We start from the raw sequence: 13,240 nt of genomic DNA on the forward strand, positions 1-13,240 counted from the left end.
CTCTAGCCTCACAAGCATTAACCAACAATACAGTATTTGATTGTATGATTTGTGTGTGTGTGTGTGTGTGTGTGTGTGTTTTTAGATGGGTTCAATTCCTCCAGAAGAACAAGGCAATCACCACAGTCAACCACTACACCTTGACTATTGGTGATTTTATATAGACAGACCACAACACAGAGTTGCCATTTTCCAATAATGGATGGACCAGGAAACGAACAGGGTCAACAGCCAAGAGGAGGAAGAAGAGGAGCAAGGATGCGTGGTGGAAGGCAAAACAGAGGAAGAGGCAGAAGAGGACATAGGCGCATATCTGATGACATAAGGGACACTATTGTAGACGATGTTGTCAATCATGGCCTTGACCCTGCTGGCTGCAATGGATGCAGCATGTGAGGACATCAAAGTAGATGCCTGCAGAGGATGGATAAGGCATTCCAAAAGATTCTTTCCACGTTGCATTGGAAGGGAAAATATTGGTGTGATGTGGATGAGAATATGTGGGCCGAAAGACTTAGGGGTGGTTTCCTGTTTATTTCCAATTTAGTTTTTTTTCCTTTGTGCCCCTTGGGTTGTCCAGTCTCTTTCAATCAATAACCCACATACAGTGATATGTAAATAGTACTGTTGAAATTGATATAGGCCATAGAAGTGCAGCCTTGTGCATTTTCAATACAGTAACTGTCATCCAAACTGTAGCCTAAGTTTACATCAGGTAATACTGTCGAAGTACACAGTTACATTGACAACATGCCTAAACATTTTGACGACCTTGTTCGTGAACAATGACTCAATGACTTATCATTCTGATGACACAGACATGATCATTGGCATGAATATTTACTTTTGAAAGATGTACTAGGGATTTTTTGTGACTGACTAGCTTTAGAAACATATCTATTGTATATTGCAGTTTGTACAAATTGTTCTGAGAAATGCACTTATTATTTTGCACATGTTAGGGATGATTCGAAAAATGCACCAAAGCGACTGAGAAAAACTGTAATGAGTTGATTTCTATTTATTTACTTACGGTTGGTACAATGCCGACTGGTCTTGGTCCATGTCTGTTTCATCATCTGTATTTTCAGCTTTAGCTGGGGGTAACACTTGAGCAACTTCCACTTGGCTGAAATATCACACAGATTAACAAAAACATTTATACAATTTTAACAATCAAACATAATTGGACAACATTTCAAATGAGTTCCAATAGCATGTAACTTGCACATATATTATTTTATCAGTGCTTACCCAGTTATTTGTTTGTCTTCTGGCTTGTTGATCACAAAACCACCCAATTTTTCAAGATCTTTAATCAAAGGTTGGAGTTTATCCTGTTGTGTCACAACAGAGCTTAGTTGTGTGTAGTCAATGATCCTGCAGTGCCAAAGATACTCAATCATCAAGTCGCGGGATTTGCCGACTTCCTGGTCAATTTTCTCTTTAGATTCTGTCTTCATGCACACTCTGGTGAGATGTATAGATATGTTTTCCTGGTTCTTTATACAAAATCTGCACACAATAGGGATCCTTCTTTGTTTTCTGTAAGACAGTGAATGCACAATTAGTAAATGTAATGAAGTTATTACTTAAAACCTCTCTGGGATATGTGGGATGGTAGTGTCCCACCTGGCCAAACATCCAGTGAAAATAGTCAATATACGAAATTAAAGCTAAACTTGTTGTCAGATTTAAAAAGTGATTTACGGCGAATCACAGAACATCATTTTTCAACCCTCACAGCGCGACACAAAACGCAGAAATAAAGAGTTGCCATGTGATTTCAAAAACATTCTGCACACTCTCACACTCTAACCCTCTGTCAAACATGATAGAAAGCAATTCATTTATGGTCGGATTTAAGAGAAAGGGCCAAATGAGAGGTGTGCTCTTCCCTTGATTTAGAGATAACTTACCTTGAACCAGTACTAGTAGCAGTTGCAGATGCCATCTTGCTCCAAGGAAAAGGAAGTACAATCTAAATTAAATGGTTTCAGAACATGGAAAAAGGCAATAATTAATCTTCAGCTCCCACTTAGTGTGTTCTTACACTGTGGCGGTCTGTAGTGAATGAGGTCAGAAAAAAACATGTCTTCAAATTTACAATCAGATAGGCCCACCCCTTTTCCACATTTACATTTTATATTCAGGGTAGACTGAAACCCCCACTCAGAGGTGTGAAATGAATCTGAGAGACCTTTAACAGAACAATAACCTTGGACACCACTTTGGATGGGCAATCTAGGAGAGAGAGAGCGCTGGAGAGACAGACAGACAAATCCAATTTTGAAAAACTCCCATATCTACTGGCTGAAATTCCACAGTGTGCCATCACAGCAGCAAGATTTGTGACCTGTTGCCATGATAAAAGGGCAACCAGTGCAGAACACACAACATTGTAAATACAACCCATATTTATGCTTATTTATTTTATCTTGTGTCCTTTACAATTTGTACATTGTTAAAACACTGTATATATATAATATCACATTTGTAATGTCTTTATTGTTTTGAAATTCTGGTTCCTAAGCCTTTTAACTATTTTCAAATGATAGAATGGCTATTTAACACAACTTTAAAACCTGTTTTATTTGGGTTTACACTGACCTAAGACAGGACATTTGCATGTAGTCTTCAGAATTCACCTGTACATGCTGCTTGCATAGATTGCCCATCCAAGGTGGGTGCCTAGGTCATTGTTATGTTGAGGTCAGAGGATCATCATGGTAAAGAATTTCACACCACTGAGTTGTAGTTTTACAGGCTATTTGCATGCCTGCCTAAAGGCCATAACTCCCTATCCAGGAACAGGCCTCTCTCTCCTGGTATGAGAGAACACATACAGGCATAAAGGCCATAACTCCCTATCAAGGAACAGGCCTCTCTCTCTGGGCATGAGAGTACACATAAATGCCTAAAGGTCCAACTCTGGGCCTAGTTATTGGGGAAATGGGCCAAAAAAAAGGTTGAAATTCCACAGTGTGCCATCACAGCAGCAAGATTTGTGACCTGTTGCCAAGAGAAAAGGGCAACCAGTGGAGAACACACACCATTGTAAATACAACCCATATTTATGCTTATTTATTTTATCTTGTGTCCTTTACCATTTGTACATTGTTAAAACACTGTATATATATAATATGACATTTGTAATGTCTTTATTGTTTTGAAACTTCTGTATGTGTAATGTTTACTGTTAATTTTTATTGTTTATTTCACTTTATATATTCACTTTATATATTATCTACCTCACTTGCTTTGGCAATGACCCTAAAACATGTTTTGAAATCACTGCCTACAGTTAGAGCAAAACCCTGTATTCAACCCTCTGTAAATCAATCAGTTTTTAACATAAAGGCTTGAACCTCGGGGTTATGTAAAATGGTGTCCCAGTGAGGAAATATGTTTAATTACAGCTTCCTGTGACAACCGGAAGTGCCTTACATTGGGGTCATAGGTGCTGTTTTGATGGGTTAAAAAGGTCACATCTTTCCAAAATGTCATATGTGTGATTAGGCAACACTCATAAACCGGTCCATACAAGAAAACCAGGTTCTAAAGTATACCTAACATAACAGAATTGTATTCAGTTTACTGTATTTTAGGTGCATTTTACCGATAGTATAATCGTGTTTACTTTTCTCTTGCTTCTCTGAGATGTTTTGATATAATAAGAGGATCATATATAACCTTGATCATTTTTACATTTTTTTATTTCACCAGGTAAGTCAGTTGAGAAAAAGTTCTCATTTACAACTGAGACCTGGCAAGGGCAGAAGCCATTGTTTACAAACAGTGAATTAAACTGATGGCTGTTGGAGAGGGGGGGCAGCTGTGTTGATTTTCAGATTCCTGGAACAACCGGATGTGGTCAAATTGGCCTGCCTATCTGTACGATATATTGTGCTACAAACACACTTCTATTTGAGGAGGAGAGAGAGAATTTAGAGAGAATTATTTATTTCAGCTTGTATTTCTTTAATCACATTCTCAGTGGGTCAGAAGTTTACATACACTCAACTAGAATAGGGTTGTAACAAAGTGTGGTCTTTAACACTCAGACAGACTAAGGACAGATTAGTGGATTCAAAAACTGAGTTCTTTTGATAACACTAGCCTAAACTATTTAACAGGAGGTCCTCCTTATTTACTCAGACCATTTGACATGAACCCTTAACAGTGAATATATTCCTAAATGTGCCTTCTTTCTCTTCCCTTAGGAATGCATTGCCTGCTGCTCTAAATTCAACTGGATGACAAAGTGGGTTAGGGTTACCCTACACAACTACCATCAATCACAACTAATCAGGCTAGTATAAGGATTACATGTGTTGATTTCCAGCTTCCTGTAGCAACCGGAAGTGGTTAAATTGACCCTAAAACATGTTTTGAAATCACTGCCTACAGTTAGAGCAAAACACTGTATTCAACCCTCTGTAAATCAATCAGTTTTTAACATAAAGGCTTGAACCTCAGGGTTATGTAAAATGGTGTCCCAGTGAGGAAATGTGTTTAATTACAGCTTCCTGTGACAACCGGAAGTGCCTTACATTGAGGTCATAGGTGCTGTTTTGAGGGGTTGAAAAGGTCACATCTTTCCAAAATGTCATATGTGTGATTAGGCATAGAGGGGAAAATGATTTATTTCAGCTTGATTTGCTTAATCACTTAACCAGTGGGTCAGAAGTTTACTATCAACTATCAAACAGTTATGAAATCATAAATAAATGAATGTCTACACTAAAGTCTGTGAATTTGATGGACTTTCTGACCTTAAAGGCCCAAGAACCAAAGGACAAATGCAAATGAAGTCCCTGCTCAGCCCTGGTACCTTTCATTCTGTAAATTCTGGTTCCTGAGCCTTTTAACTATTTTCAAATGATAGAATGGCTATTTAACACAACTTTAAAACCTGTTTTATTTGGGTTTACACTGACCTAAGACAGGACATTTGCTTTTAGTCTTCAGAATTCACCTGTACATGCTGCTTGCATAGATTGCCCATCCAAGGTGGGTGCCTAGGTCATTGTTATGTTGAGGTCAGAGGATCATCATGGTAAAGAATTTCACACCACTGAGTTGTAGTTTTACAGGCTATTTGCATGCCTGCCTAAAGGCCATAACTCCCTATCCAGGAACAGGCCTCTCTCTCCTGGTATGAGATAACACATACAGGCATAAAAGCCATAACTCCCTATCAAGGAACAGGCCTCTCTCTCTGGGCATGAGAGTACACAAAAATACCTAAAGGTCCAACTCTGGGCCTAGTGATTGGGGAAATGGGCCAAAAAAAAGGTTGAAATTCCACAGTGTGCCATCACAGCAGCAAGATTTGTGACCTGTTGCCAAGCGAAAAGGGCAACCAGTGGAGAACACACACCATTGTAAATACAACCCATATTTATGCTTATTTATTTTATCTTGTGTCCTTTACCATTTGTACATTGTTAAAACACTGTATATATATAATATGACATTTGTAATGTCTTTATTGTTTTGAAACTTCTGTATGTGTAATGTTTACTGTTAATTTTTATTGTTTATTTCACTTTATATATTCACTTTATATATTATCTACCTCACTTGCTTTGGCAATGACCCTAAAACATGTTTTGAAATCACTGCCTACAGTTAGAGCAAAACCCTGTATTCAACCCTCTGTAAATCAATCAGTTTTTAACATAAAGGCTTGAACCTCGGGGTTATGTAAAATGGTGTCCCAGTGAGGAAATATGTTTAATTACAGCTTCCTGTGACAACCGGAAGTGCCTTACATTGGGGTCATAGGTGCTGTTTTGATGGGTTAAAAAGGTCACATCTTTCCAAAATGTCATATGTGTGATTAGGCAACACTCATAAACCGGTCCATACAAGAAAACCAGGTTCTAAAGTATACCTAACATAACAGAATTGTATTCAGTTTACTGTATTTTAGGTGCATTTTACCGATAGTATAATCGTGTTTACTTTTCTCTTGCTTCTCTGAGATGTTTTGATATAATAAGAGGATCATATATAACCTTGATCATTTTTACATTTTTTTATTTCACCAGGTAAGTCAGTTGAGAAAAAGTTCTCATTTACAACTGAGACCTGGCAAGGGCAGAAGCCATTGTTTGCAAACAGTGAATGATGATGATGGCTGATGGCTGTTGGAGAGGGGGGGCAGCTGTGTTGATTTTCAGATTCCTGGAACAACCGGATGTGGTCAAATTGGCCTGCCTATCTGTACGATATATTGTGCTACAAACACACTTCTATTTGAGGAGGAGAGAGAGAATTTAGAGAGAATTATTTATTTCAGCTTGTATTTCTTTAATCACATTCTCAGTGGGTCAGAAGTTTACATACACTCAACTAGAATAGGGTTGTAACAAAGTGTGGTCTTTAACACTCAGACAGACTAAGGACAGATTAGTGGATTCAAAAACTGAGTTCTTTTGATAACACTAGCCTAAACTATTTAACAGGAGGTCCTCCTTATTTACTCAGACCATTTGACATGAACCCTTAACAGTGAATATATTCCTAAATGTGCCTTCTTTCTCTTCCCGTAGGAATGCATTGCCTGCTGCTCTAAATTCAACTGGATGACAAAGTGGGTTAGGGTTACCCTACACAACTACCATCAATCACAACTAATCAGGCTAGTATAAGGATTACATGTGTTGATTTCCAGCTTCCTGTAGCAACCGGAAGTGGTTAAATTGACCCTAAAACATGTTTTGAAATCACTGCCTACAGTTAGAGCAAAACACTGTATTCAACCCTCTGTAAATCAATCAGTTTTTAACATAAAGGCTTGAACCTCAGGGTTATGTAAAATGGTGTCCCAGTGAGGAAATGTGTTTAATTACAGCTTCCTGTGACAACCGGAAGTGCCTTACATTGAGGTCATAGGTGCTGTTTTGAGGGGTTGAAAAGGTCACATCTTTCCAAAATGTCATATGTGTGATTAGGCATAGAGGGGAAAATGATTTATTTCAGCTTGATTTGCTTAATCACTTAACCAGTGGGTCAGAAGTTTACTATCAACTATCAAACAGTTATGAAATCATAAATAAATGAATGTCTACACTAAAGTCTGTGAATTTGATGGACTTTCTGACCTTAAAGGCCCAAGAACCAAAGGACAAATGCAAATGAAGTCCCTGCTCAGCCCTGGTACCTTTCATTCTGTAAATTCTGGTTCCTGAGCCTTTTAACTATTTTCAAATGATAGAATGGCTATTTAACACAACTTTAAAACCTGTTTTATTTGGGTTTACACTGACCTAAGACAGGACATTTGCTTTTAGTCTTCAGAATTCACCTGTACATGCTGCTTGCATAGATTGCCCATCCAAGGTGGGTGCCTAGGTCATTGTTATGTTGAGGTCAGAGGATCATCATGGTAAAGAATTTCACACCACTGAGTTGTAGTTTTACAGGCTATTTGCATGCCTGCCTAAAGGCCATAACTCCCTATCCAGGAACAGGCCTCTCTCTCCTGGTATGAGATAACACATACAGGCATAAAAGCCATAACTCCCTATCAAGGAACAGGCCTCTCTCTCTGGGCATGAGAGTACACAAAAATACCTAAAGGTCCAACTCTGGGCCTAGTGATTGGGGAAATGGGCCAAAAAAAAGGTTGAAATTCCACAGTGTGCCATCACAGCAGCAAGATTTGTGACCTGTTGCCAAGCGAAAAGGGCAACCAGTGGAAAACACACACCATTGTAAATACAACCCATATTTATGCTTATTTATTTTATCTTGTGTCCTTTACCATTTGTACATTGTTAAAACACTGTATATATATAATATGACATTTGTAATGTCTTTATTGTTTTGAAACTTCTGTATGTGTAATGTTTACTGTTAATTTTTATTGTTTATTTCACTTTATATATTCACTTTATATATTATCTACCTCACTTGCTTTGGCAATGACCCTAAAACATGTTTTGAAATCACTGCCTACAGTTAGAGCAAAACCCTGTATTCAACCCTCTGTAAATCAATCAGTTTTTAACATAAAGGCTTGAACCTCGGGGTTATGTAAAATGGTGTCCCAGTGAGGAAATATGTTTAATTACAGCTTCCTGTGACAACCGGAAGTGCCTTACATTGGGGTCATAGGTGCTGTTTTGATGGGTTAAAAAGGTCACATCTTTCCAAAATGTCATATGTGTGATTAGGCAACACTCATAAACCGGTCCATACAAGAAAACCAGGTTCTAAAGTATACCTAACATAACAGAATTGTATTCAGTTTACTGTATTTTAGGTGCATTTTACCGATAGTATAATCGTGTTTACTTTTCTCTTGCTTCTCTGAGATGTTTTGATATAATAAGAGGATCATATATAACCTTGATCATTTTTACATTTTTTTATTTCACCAGGTAAGTCAGTTGAGAAAAAGTTCTCATTTACAACTGAGACCTGGCAAGGGCAGAAGCCATTGTTTGCAAACAGTGAATGATGATGATGGCTGATGGCTGTTGGAGAGGGGGGGCAGCTGTGTTGATTTTCAGATTCCTGGAACAACCGGATGTGGTCAAATTGGCCTGCCTATCTGTACGATATATTGTGCTACAAACACACTTCTATTTGAGGAGGAGAGAGAGAATTTAGAGAGAATTATTTATTTCAGCTTGTATTTCTTTAATCACATTCTCAGTGGGTCAGAAGTTTACATACACTCAACTAGAATAGGGTTGTAACAAAGTGTGGTCTTTAACACTCAGACAGACTAAGGACAGATTAGTGGATTCAAAAACTGAGTTCTTTTGATAACACTAGCCTAAACTATTTAACAGGAGGTCCTCCTTATTTACTCAGACCATTTGACATGAACCCTTAACAGTGAATATATTCCTAAATGTGCCTTCTTTCTCTTCCCTTAGGAATGCATTGCCTGCTGCTCTAAATTCAACTGGATGACAAAGTGGGTTAGGGTTACCCTACACACCTACCATCAATCACAACTAATCAGGCTAGTATAAGGATTACATGTGTTGATTTCCAGCTTCCTGTAGCAACCGGAAGTGGTTAAATTGACCCTAAAACATGTTTTGAAATCACTGCCTACAGTTAGAGCAAAACAATGTATTCAACCCTCTGTAAATCAATCAGTTTTTAACATAAAGGCATGAACCTCAGGATTATGTAAAATGGTGTCCCAGTGAGGAAATGTGTTTAATTACAGCTTCCTGTGACAACCGGAAGTGCCTTACATTGAGGTCATAGGTGCTGTTTTGAGGGGTTGAAAAGGTCACATCTTTCCAAAATGTCATATGTGTGATTAGGCATAGAGGGGAAAATGATTTATTTCAGCTTGATTTGCTTAATCACTTAACCAGTGGGTCAGAAGTTTACTATCAACTATCAAACAGTCATGAAATCATAAATAAATGAATGTCTACACTAAAGTATGTGAATTTGATGGACTTTCTGACCTTAAAGGCCCAAGAACCAAAGGACAAATGCAAATGAAGTCCCTGCTCAGCCCTGGTACCTTTCATTCTGTAAATTCTGGTTCCTGAGCCTTTTAACTATTTTCAAATGATAGAATGGCTATTTAACACAACTTTAAAACCTGTTTTATTTGGGTTTACACTGACCTAAGACAGGACATTTGCTTTTAGTCTTCAGAATTCACCTGTACATGCTGCTTGCATAGATTGCCCATCCAAGGTGGGTGCCTAGGTCATTGTTATGTTGAGGTCAGAGGATCATCATGGTAAAGAATTTCACACCACTGAGTTGTAGTTTTACAGGCTATTTGCATGCCTGCCTAAAGGCCATAACTCCCTATCCAGGAACAGGCCTCTCTCTCCTGGTATGAGTGAACACATACAGGCATAAAGGCCATAACTCCCTATCAAGGAACAGGCCTCTCTCTCTGGGCATGAGAGTACACATAAATACCTAAAGGTCCAACTCTGGGCCTAGTGATTGGGGAAATGGGCCAAAAAAAAGGTTGAAATTCCACAGTGTGCCATCACAGCAGCAAGATTTGTGACCTGTTGCCAAGCGAAAAGGGCAACCAGTGGAGAACACACACCATTGTAAATACAACCCATATTTATGCTTATTTATTTTATCTTGTGTCCTTTACCATTTGTACATTGTTAAAACACTGCATATATATAATATCACATTTGTAATGTCTTTATTGTTTTGAAACTTCTGTATGTGTAATGTTTACTGTTAATTTTTAATGTTTATTTCACTTTATATATTCACTTTATATATTATCTACCTCACTTGCTTTGGCAATGACCCTAAAACATGTTTTGAAATCACTGTCTACAGTTAGAGCAAAACCCTGTATTCAACCCTCTGTAAATCAATCCGTTTTTAACATAAAGGCATGAACCTCAGGGTTATGTAAAATGGTGTCCCAGTGAGGAAATGTGTTTAATTACAGCTTCCTGTGACAACTGGAAGTGCCTTACATTGGGGTCACAGGTGATGTTTTGAGGGGTTAAAAAGGTAACATCTTTCCAAAATGTCATATGTGTGATTAGGCAACCCTCATACACTGGTACATACAAGAAAACCAGGTTTTAAAGTTGTGTTCAATAGCCAGCCCATCATTTCAAAACAGTTGAAAGGTTGAGTCATCTCCTGTGAGAAGGTAACCCACCTATCAACATTAAGTTGTCTTAGAGCGTGGGTGCCCCCTGGTGGCTGAACCCGAGATCAATGAGAGAGCTTGTCAGTCCCACTTCTCTGTCGTTCCACAAAGTAGACAGGGGGAAAAAATTGTGAAAATTAATCAAATAAATATACATAAAAACATGGAAGGATCAGACTTAACTAACTACTATCTTGAAATGTTGTGTAAAATAAGCATTCTATCATTTAACAATGGTTGAAAGACTGAGTGAATCACCTCTTGAGTTGAGGTTAACAGCCTATACACAGTCAGTTTTATTACATGGGGTGAGTGCACGGGGTGAGTGTTGGCTGAACCCGGCTGGGGGGTTGCCTCTTAGCATGCAATTGAACCCAGCATGGCACTGAATCCATTAAGAACCATATTGAAAAACTCACAAAGTAACTCTTTCAATTACCAGACACATGGCTCAACATAGTGCAATGACAGAGACACTGGAATTTGTCCCCCCCCCCCCCAATAATAATGAAAACTCACTGCCTACAGTTTTTGCAAAACACTGTATGCAATCCTCTCTGTAAATCAATCAGTTTTTAACATAAACGCTCAGGATGAACATGAAACTCAGGATTATGTAAAATGGTGTCCCAGTGAGGAAATGTGTTTAATTACAGCTTCCTGTGACAACCGGAAGTGCCTTACATTGGGGTCATAGGTGTTGTTTTGATGGGTTAAAAAGGTCACATCTTTCCAAAATGTCATATGTGTGATTAGACAACCCTCATAATTCGGTACATACAAGAAAACCAGGTGTTAAAGTTGTGTTCAATAGCCATCCCATCATTTCAAAACAGTTGAACGGTTGAGTCATCTCCTGGGATGAGGTAACCTTGTCAGGGTGTTGAGCCATAGAGGGTGGGTGCCCCCTGGTGGCTGAACCCGAGATCAATGAGAGAGCTTGTCAGTCCCACTTCTCTGTCGTTCCACAAAGTAGACAGGAGCAAAAAAAAATGAAAATTAATCAAATAAATATACATCAAAACATGGAAGGATCAGACTTAACTAACTACTATCTTGAAATGTTGTGTAAAATAAGCATTCTATCATTTAACAATGGTTGAAAGACTGAGTCAATCACCTCTTGAGTTGAGGTTAACAGCCTATACACAGTCAGTTTTATTACAGGGGTGAGTGCACCCCCTGTTGGCTGAACCCGGCTGGGGGGTTGCCTCTTAGCATGCAATTGAACCCAGCATGGCACTGAATCCATTAAGAACCATATTGAAAAACTCACAAAGTAACTCTTTCAAATACCAGACACATGGCTCAACATAGTGCAATGACTGAGACACTGGAATTTGTAAAAAAAAAATATATATGTTATGAAAACGTGAAAATTATCCAAATATAGTTCCAGCAGTACATGAGATGATCAGACTGAAGCAACTACCATCTTGAAATGTTTATAAAGTTAGCAGGCAGCCATTTTCTTCCAAGACCAAAAAGTAGGCCCAGAATTAATCCTGACCTAAATGTAAGGTGCTTTTGGGTTACAGCGGTTGAGGCTAGAAAAACAATTCAACCACAGGAATAAATAAAATAAAAAAAATTATTTAAAAAAAAAAAAAAAAAAAAAAAAAAATAAATAAATAAATGTATGAAAAAAAAAAAGGTTAAAAAAAATATATATATAAAAAAAAAAAAATTATGAAAAAAAAAATGGGTTAAAAAAAAAATATAAAAAAAAAAATAATAATAAAAAAAAAAATGTATGAAAAAAAAAAATAGGTTAAAAAAAAAATATTAAAAAAAAAAAAAATAATAAAAAAAAAATGTATGAAAAAAAAAAATAGGTTAAAAAAAAAATATTAAAAAAAAAAAAAATAATAAAAAAAAAAATGTATGAAAAAAAAAAATAGGTTAAAAAAAAAATATTAAAAAAAAAAAAAATAATAAAAAAAAAAATGTATGAAAAAAAAAAATAGGTTAAAAAAAAAAAATAAAAAAAAATAATAATAATAAAAAAAAAAATGTATGAAAAAAAAAAATAGGTTAAAAAAAAAATATTAAAAAAAAAAAAAATAATAAAAAAAAAAATGTATGAAAAAAAAAAATAGGTTAAAAAAAAAATAATAAAAAAAAAAATGTATGAAAAAAAAAAATAGGTTAAAAAAAAAATATTTTTCCATAAAATGTTCCAATTTTTTTGGTCTTCACCTTCACAGGCGACCCTTACCTTGAGTGGGACTAGGCTGGAGAGCTAGCCCTCACCGGGGCTAAACAACAACAACCACTTGAAAGTGGGAATCATCTCCTGAGCTGAGGTCGACAGCCTTCAAACATAGTGCAAAAATAGTGTGTTTTGACTTAGAATATTTTCTGGTCAAAAAAATTTTGTGAAAATTAATAAAAAAAAGTTGCAGCTGTCTTTATTAAGATCAAACTGAACTAACTGCTATCTTGAAATGTTGAAAAAGTGTTTTTAAATAGATTAGGCTGATCATTTACCTAGATCACTTTTTTAGCACATTCCAGGAGGGCTCATTTTGTCAAAAATGCAAAAATGATAAAAATTTCAACTCACATGTACTTTATTAAACCAGACAAAAACATCTGTCATCTCGA

The 13,240-nt window shown here is 36.9% G+C and overlaps 1 long non-coding RNA gene and 1 pseudogene across 1 annotated transcript; both read right to left on the reverse strand.

The window, feature by feature from the left end:
- Positions 1–897: 897 nt before the first annotated feature.
- LOC149973555 (uncharacterized) lies at positions 898–12,307 on the reverse strand. Its single transcript, XR_016489266.1, has 5 exons — positions 11,754–12,307; positions 10,643–11,590; positions 1,920–1,981; positions 1,255–1,545; positions 898–1,129 (listed from the first exon to the last, which is right to left on the reverse strand). It is a non-coding gene; the product is annotated as an uncharacterized LOC149973555 (long non-coding RNA).
- Positions 12,308–13,007: 700 nt separating this feature from the next.
- LOC149973556 (28S ribosomal RNA) overlaps positions 13,008–13,240 on the reverse strand; it is a 4,850-nt pseudogene continuing 4,617 nt past the window's right edge.

Source organism: Oncorhynchus mykiss, chromosome 20 (assembly GCF_057628025.1).
Source record: "Oncorhynchus mykiss isolate SJ-2025 chromosome 20, ASM5762802v1, whole genome shotgun sequence".
In the NCBI taxonomy this organism is placed as follows: Eukaryota; Metazoa; Chordata; class Actinopteri; order Salmoniformes; family Salmonidae; genus Oncorhynchus; species Oncorhynchus mykiss.